Below are 7,000 nucleotides of genomic sequence, written 5' to 3' on the forward strand. Positions count from 1 at the left end.
TGCTGATCTGGATAGTTTTGAAATCAAAGATATCTGCATTTTGGATCATGCAGAATTTACGGAAGACGACAAGTCACTCAAGTCTGAGTAAGGTAAAGTTCAAAAGAATTGAAATAATTACAGTAATGAAAAAATAAACATGGAAATACATACATGTAAGAATACATATAGCAACAGGCTAAATGAATGAATAAATATGGAACAAAACAAATGAAAGAATGCTTAAAAAATACAGCAGTGTTAATTACAGTACCGAAAAAAAAGAGCAAAAAAAAGCAATTCAACTTGTTGGTTCGAAGATGAATGTAGTTGAACTACCAGAGAGCTACTGCAAAATGTATAGGTGCACTACTAGTGTGATTACATGTAGTTGAGTACTCCTCAACCCCAAACTGCGTCTTCAACAGTTTTGAGAACCTCTGGGGTTCATCGTCTTTAAATAGCTTGTTTTCACTTGGTACACTCGCTTACGGCCATACCACCCTGAACACGCCCGATCTCGTCCGATCTCGGGAAGCTAAGCAGGGTCGGGCCGGGTCAGTACTTGGATGGGAGACCGCCTGGGAATACCCGGTGCTGTAAGCTTTTCTTTTCCGTCAGCAGAGGCGCTAGTAATGGTCAAATGAAGCAAAGCAAAACACTGTCTTCATTTTCTGAGCTCACTAGATGCCACTTTCTGTTCAACAAAGGGTTGAAAAACACACTGAATTGCCATTCCTTTAACCCTTTTCTTTGAACAGAGATTGCCATCTGTGAGCTTAGAAAATAAAGACAGTGGTTTGCAAGCTCATTTCACCATCGCCAGAGAGCGCTACTCCTCCTTTGCTGGAGATAGAGCTGACAAGGAAACTGTACGGAGGATGCAACTTTTTTTTTTTGGAAGCAACATCTTTAATTAAAACTAAAACAAACAACCTCACAGTGTTCAACAATTCAAGTAGGAGTTCATGCACTTTGACCATGAATTGAATATTCTTGTTCTTCAAGATTATGCCGATCTGGATAGTTTTGAAATCAGAGATATCTACATTTTGGATCATGCAAATTTGCGGAAGACGACAAGTCACTCAAGTCTGAGTAAAGGTAAAGTTCAAAAGAATTTAGAAATAATTACAGTAATGAAAAAAATAAACATGGAAATACATACATGTAAGAATACATATAGCAACAGGCTAAATGAATGAATAAATATGGAACAAAACAAATGAAAGAATGCTTAAAAATACAGCAGTGTTAATTACAGTACCGAAAAAAAGAGAGCAAAAAAAGCAATTCAACTTGTTGGTTCGAAGATGAATGTAGTTGAACTACCAGAGAGCTACTGCAAAATGTATAGGTGCACTACTAGTGTGATTACATGTAGTTGAGTACTCCTCAACCCCAAACTGCGTCTTCAACAGTTTTGAGAACCTCTGGGGTTCATCGTCTTTAAATAGCTTGTTTTCACTTGGTACACTAGCTACGGCCATACCACCTGAACACGCCCGATCTCGTCGATCTCGGAAGCTAAGCAGGAGTCGGGCAGGGTCAGTACTTGGATGGGAGGCCGCCTAGGAATACCCGGTGCTGTAAGCTTTTCTTTTCCGTCAGCAGAGGGCGCTAGTAATGGTCAAATGAAAGCAAAGCAAAAACACTGTCTTCATTTTCTGAGCTCACTAGATGCCACTTTCTGTTCAACAAAGGGTTGAAAACACACTGAATTGCCATTCCTTTAACCCTTTTCTTTGAACAGGGGTGCCATCTAGTGAGCTTAGAAAATAAAGACAGTGGTTTGCAAGCTTCATTTCACCATCGCCAGAGCGCTACTCCTCCTTTGCTGGAGACAGAGCTGACAAGGAAACTGTACGGAGGATGCAACTTTTTTTTGGAAGCAACATCTTTAATTAAAACTAAAATAAACAACCTCACAGTGTTCAGCAATTCAAGTAGGAGTTCATGCACTTTGACCATGAATTCTTTGTTCTTGTTCTTCAAGATTGTGCCGATCTGGATAGTTTGAAATCAAAGATATCTACATTTTGGATCATGCAAATTTACGGAAGGCGACAAGTCACTCAGAGTCTGAGTAAAGGTAAAGTTCAAAGAATTGAGAAATAATTACAGTAATGAAAAAAATAAACATGGAAATACATACATGTAAGAATACATATAGCAACAGGCTAAATGAATGAATAAATATGGAACAAAACAAATGAAAAGAATGCTTAAAAAATACAGCAGTGTTAATTACAGTACCGAAAAAAAGAGCAAAAAAAGCAATTCAACTTGTTGGTTCGAAGATGAATGTAGTTGAACTACCAGAAAGCTACTGCAAAATGTATGGGTGCACTACTGGTGTGATTACATGTAGTTGAGTACTCCTCAACCCCAAACTGCGTCTTCAACAGTTTGAGAACCTCTGGGGTTCATCGTCTTTAAATAACTTGTTTTCACTTGATACACTACGCTTCGACCATACCACCCTGATCACGCCCGATCTCGTCCGATCTCGAAGCTAAGCGAGGGTCTGGGGCCCAGGTCAGTACTGGATGGGAGACCGCCTGGGAATACCGGTGCTGTAAGCTTTCTTTTCCGTCAGCAGAGGAGCGCTAGTAATGGTCAAATGAAGCTAAAAGCAAAACACTGTCTTCATTTTCTGAGCTCACTAGATGCCACTTTCTGTTCAACAAAGGGTTGAAAACACACTGAATTGCCATTCCTTTAACCCTTTTCTTTGAACAGAGATTGCCATCTAGTGAGCTTAGAAAATAAAGACAGTGGTTTCAAAGCTTCATTTCACCATCGCCAGAGGGCGCTACTCCTCCTTTGCTGGGAACAGAGCTGACAAGGAAACTGTACGGAGGATGCAACTTTTGGAAGCAACATCTTTAATTAAAACTAAATAAACAACCTCACAGTGTTCAACAATTCAAGTAGGAGTTCATGCACTTTGACCATGAATTGCTTTGTTCTTGTTCTTCAAGATTGTGCCGATCTGGAATAGTTTTGAAATCAAAGATATCTACATTTTGGATCATGCAAATTTACGGAAGACGACAAGTCACTCAAGTCTGAGTAAAGGTAAAGTTCAAAAGAATTGAGAAATAATTACAGTAATGAAAAAATAAACATGGAAATACATACATGTAAGAATACATATAGCAACAGGCTAAATGAATGAATAAATATGGAACAAAACAAATGAAAGAATGCTTAAAAATACAGCAGTGTTAATTACAGTACCGAAAAAAAGAGAGCAAAGCAATTCAGCTTGTTGGTTCGAAGATGAATGTAGTTGAACTGCATGAGCTACTGCAAAATGTATAGGTGCACTACTAGTGTGATTACATGTGGTTAGTACTCCTCAACCACAAACTGCGTCTTCAACTAGTTTTGAGAAAGCTCTGGGGTTCATCGTCTTTAAATAGCTTATGCTTTTCACTTGGTACACTCGCTTACGGCCATACCACCCTGAACACGCCCGATCTCGTCCGATCTCGGAAGCTAAGCAGCTTGCTTCCTAAACTTGTTTAGGGAAGCAACATCTTTCAGTTAAAAACTAAAATAAAACAACACCTCACAGTGTTCAACAATTCAAGTAGGAGTTCATGACTTTTGACCATGAATTCTTTGTTCTTGTTCTTCAAGATTGTGCCGATCTGGATAGTTTTGAAATCAAAGATATCTACATTTTGGATCATGCAAATTTACGGAAGACAACAAGTCACTCAAGTCTGAGTAAAGGTAAAGTTCAAAAGAATTGAGAAATAATTACAGTAATGAAAAAATAAACATGGAAATACATACATGTAAGAATACATATATCAACAGGCTAAATGAATGAATAAATATGGAACAAAATAAATGAAAGAATGCTTAAAAATACAGCAGTGTTAATTACAGTACCGAAAAAAAGAGAGCAAAAAAAGCAATTCAACTTGTTGGTTCGAAGATGAATGTAGTTGAACTACCAGAGCTACTGCAAAATGTATAGGTGCACTACTAGTGTGATTACATGTAGTTGAGTACTCCTCAACCCCCAAACTGCGTCTTCAACAGTTTTGAGAACCTCTGGGTTCATCGTCTTTAAATAGCTTGTTTTCACTTGGCACAGCTACGGCCATACCACCCTGAACACGCCAGATCTCGTCCGATCTCGGAAGCTAAGCAGGGTCGGGCCGGGTCAGTACTTGGATGGGAGACCGCCTGGGAATACCCGGTGCTGTGTCTTCTTTTCCGTCAGCAGAGGCGCTAGTAATGGTCAATGAAGCAAAAGCAAAACACTGTCTTCATTTTCTGAGCTCACTAGATGCCACTTTCTGTTCAACAAAGGGTTGAAAACACACTGAATTGCCATTCCTTTAACCCTTTTCTTTGAACAGAGATTGCCATCTAGTGAGCTTAGAAAATAAAGACAGTGGTTTGCAAAGCTTCATTTCACCATCGCCAGAGGCGCTACTCCTCCTTTGCTGGAGACAGAGCTGACAAGGAAACTGTACGGAGGGATGCAACTTTTTTTTTGGAAGCAACATCTTTAATTAAAACTAAAATAAACAACCTCACAGTGTTCAACAATTCAAGTAGGAGTTCATGCACTTTGACCATGAATTCTTTGTTCTTGTTCTTCAAGATTGTGCCGATCTGGATAGTTTTGAAATCAAAGATATCTACATTTTGGATCATGCAAATTTACGGAAGACGACAAGTCACTCAAGTCTGAGTAAAGGTAAAGTTCAAAAGAATTGAGAAATAATTACAGTAATGAAAAAAATAAACATGGAAATACATACATGTAAGAATACATATAGCAACAGGCTAAATGAATGAATAAATATGGAACAAAACAAATGAAAGAATGCTTAAAAAATACAGCAGTGTTAATTACAGTACCGAAAAAAAGAGAGCAAAAGCAATTCAACTTGTTGGTTCGAAGATGAATGTAGTTGAACTACCAGAGAGCTACTGCAAAATGTATAGGTGCACTACTAGTGTGATTACATGTAGTTGAGTACTCCTCAACCCCAAACTGCGTCTTCAACAGTTTTGAGAACCTCTGGGGTTCATCGTCTTTAAATAGCTTGTTTTCACTTGGTACACTCGCTACGGCCATACCACCCCTGAACACGCCCGATCTCGTCCGATCTCGGAAGCTAAGCAGGGTCGGGCCGGGTCAGTACTTGGATGGGAGACCGCCTGGGAATACCCGGTGCTGTAAGCTTTTTCTTTTCCGTCAGCAGAGGGCGCTAGTAATGGTCAAATGAAGCAGCAAAACACTGTCTTCATTTTTTCTGAGCTCACTAGATGCCACTTTCTGTTCAACAAAGGGTTGAAAACACACTGAATTGCCATTCCTTTAACCCCTTTTCTTTGAACAGAGTTTGCCATCTAGTGAGCTTAGAAAAAATAAAGACAGTGGTTTGCAAAGCTTCATTTCACCATCGCCAGAGGGCGCTACTCCCTCCTTTGCTGGAGACAGAGCTGACAAGGAAACTGTACGGAGGATGCAACTGGAAGCAACATCTTTAATTAAAACTAAAATAAACAACCTCACAGTGTTCAACAATTCAAGTAGGAGTTCATGCACTTTGACCATGAATTCTTTGTTCTTGTTCTTCAAGATTGTGCCGATCTGGATAGTTTTGAAATCAAAGATATCTACATTTTGGATCATGCAAATTTACGGAAGACGACAAGTCACTCAAGTCTGAGTAAAGGTAAAGTTCAAAAGAATTGAGAAATAATTACAGTAATGAAAAAATAAACATGGAAATACATACATGTAAGAATACATATATTTCTCCGGGAACCATCACCTTATCGTGGTGGAGAGGTTTGTGTGTCCCTATGAACCTGAGGGCTGTGTTGTCTGGAGCTTTGTGCTCCTGGTAGGGTCTCCTAAGGCAAAGTGGTCTCAGGTGAGGGGCCAGACAAAGAATGGTTCAAAAATCCTATGAAAAAATCGAGGAAGGGATGAAGTGACCCTGCCCGGAGGGAAGCCCTGGGCCCCCTGTCTGAGCCAGGCCCAGATGGAGGGCTCGGGCCAGCGAGCGCCTGGTGGCCGGGGTTTGCCACGGAGCCCGGTCGGGCACAGCCCGAAAAAGCTACGTGGCGGACATCCCTCCATCCCATGGGCCCACCACCTGTGGGAGGAACCGCTGGGGTCGAGTGCGCTGCCACATGGGTGGCAGTGAAGGTCAGGGGCCTCGACGGACCAGACCCGGGCAGCAGAGGCTGGCTCTGGGGACGTGGAATGTCACCTCTGTGGGGGAAGGAGCCGGAACTTGTGCGGGAGGTGGAGCGCTACCGGTTAGATCTGGTGGGGCTTACCTCTACGCACAGTCTTGGTTCTGAACCATACTCCTGGATAGGGGTTGGACTCTTTTCTTCTCCGGAGTTGCCCAGGGTGTGAGGCGCCGGGCGGGTGTGGGATACTCACAAGCCCCTCGGCTGAGCGCCGCTACGTTGGAGTTTAACCCGGTGGACGAGAGGGTCGCTCCCCACGCCCTGCGGGTTGTGGGGGGAAAAACTCTGACTGTTGTTTGTGCATATGCACCAAAACAAGAGTTCAGAGTATTCGGCCTTCTTGGAGACCTTGAGTGGAGTCCTGCATGGGGCCTCCAGTCGGGGACTCCATAGTTCTGCTGGGGGACTTCAACGCGCACGTGGGTAATGATGGAGACACATGGAGAGGCGTGATTGGGAGGAACGGCCTCCCTGATCTCAAACCAGAGTGGTTGTTTGTTGTTGGACTTCTGTGCTAGTCATGGATTGTCTATAACGAACACCATGTTCGAACATAGGGATGCTCATAAGTGTACTTGGTACCAGAGCACCCTAGGCCAAAGGTCAATGATCGATTTTATAATCGTTTCATCTGATCTGAGGCCATATGTTTTGGACACTGGGTGAAGAGAGGGGCGGAGCTGTCAACCGATCACCATCTGGTGGTGAGTTGGGTCAGGGGTGGGGAAGACTCTGGACAGACCTGGTAAGCCCAAACGGGTAGCGGGTAAATTGGGAA

At 42.2% G+C, this 7,000-nt stretch overlaps 3 non-coding genes and 1 pseudogene across 3 annotated transcripts; all 4 read left to right on the forward strand.

Annotated features, from left to right (window-relative positions):
- Positions 1-465: 465 nt before the first annotated feature.
- On the forward strand, positions 466-585 carry LOC144515067 (5S ribosomal RNA). Its single transcript, XR_013501686.1, has one exon. It is a non-coding gene; the product is annotated as a 5S ribosomal RNA (ribosomal RNA).
- Positions 586-1,458: 873 nt separating this feature from the next.
- Positions 1,459-1,575, forward strand: LOC144515070 (5S ribosomal RNA; annotated as a pseudogene).
- A 2,516-nt stretch (positions 1,576-4,091) lies between these two features.
- LOC144515068 (5S ribosomal RNA) lies at positions 4,092-4,210 on the forward strand. Its single transcript, XR_013501687.1, has one exon. It is a non-coding gene; the product is annotated as a 5S ribosomal RNA (ribosomal RNA).
- An 868-nt stretch (positions 4,211-5,078) lies between these two features.
- On the forward strand, positions 5,079-5,197 carry LOC144515069 (5S ribosomal RNA). Its single transcript, XR_013501688.1, has one exon. It is a non-coding gene; the product is annotated as a 5S ribosomal RNA (ribosomal RNA).
- The last annotated feature ends 1,803 nt before the right edge of the window (positions 5,198-7,000 follow it).

Source organism: Sander vitreus, unplaced genomic scaffold (genome assembly GCF_031162955.1).
Source record: "Sander vitreus isolate 19-12246 unplaced genomic scaffold, sanVit1 ctg880_0, whole genome shotgun sequence".
Taxonomy (NCBI): domain Eukaryota; kingdom Metazoa; phylum Chordata; class Actinopteri; order Perciformes; family Percidae; genus Sander; species Sander vitreus.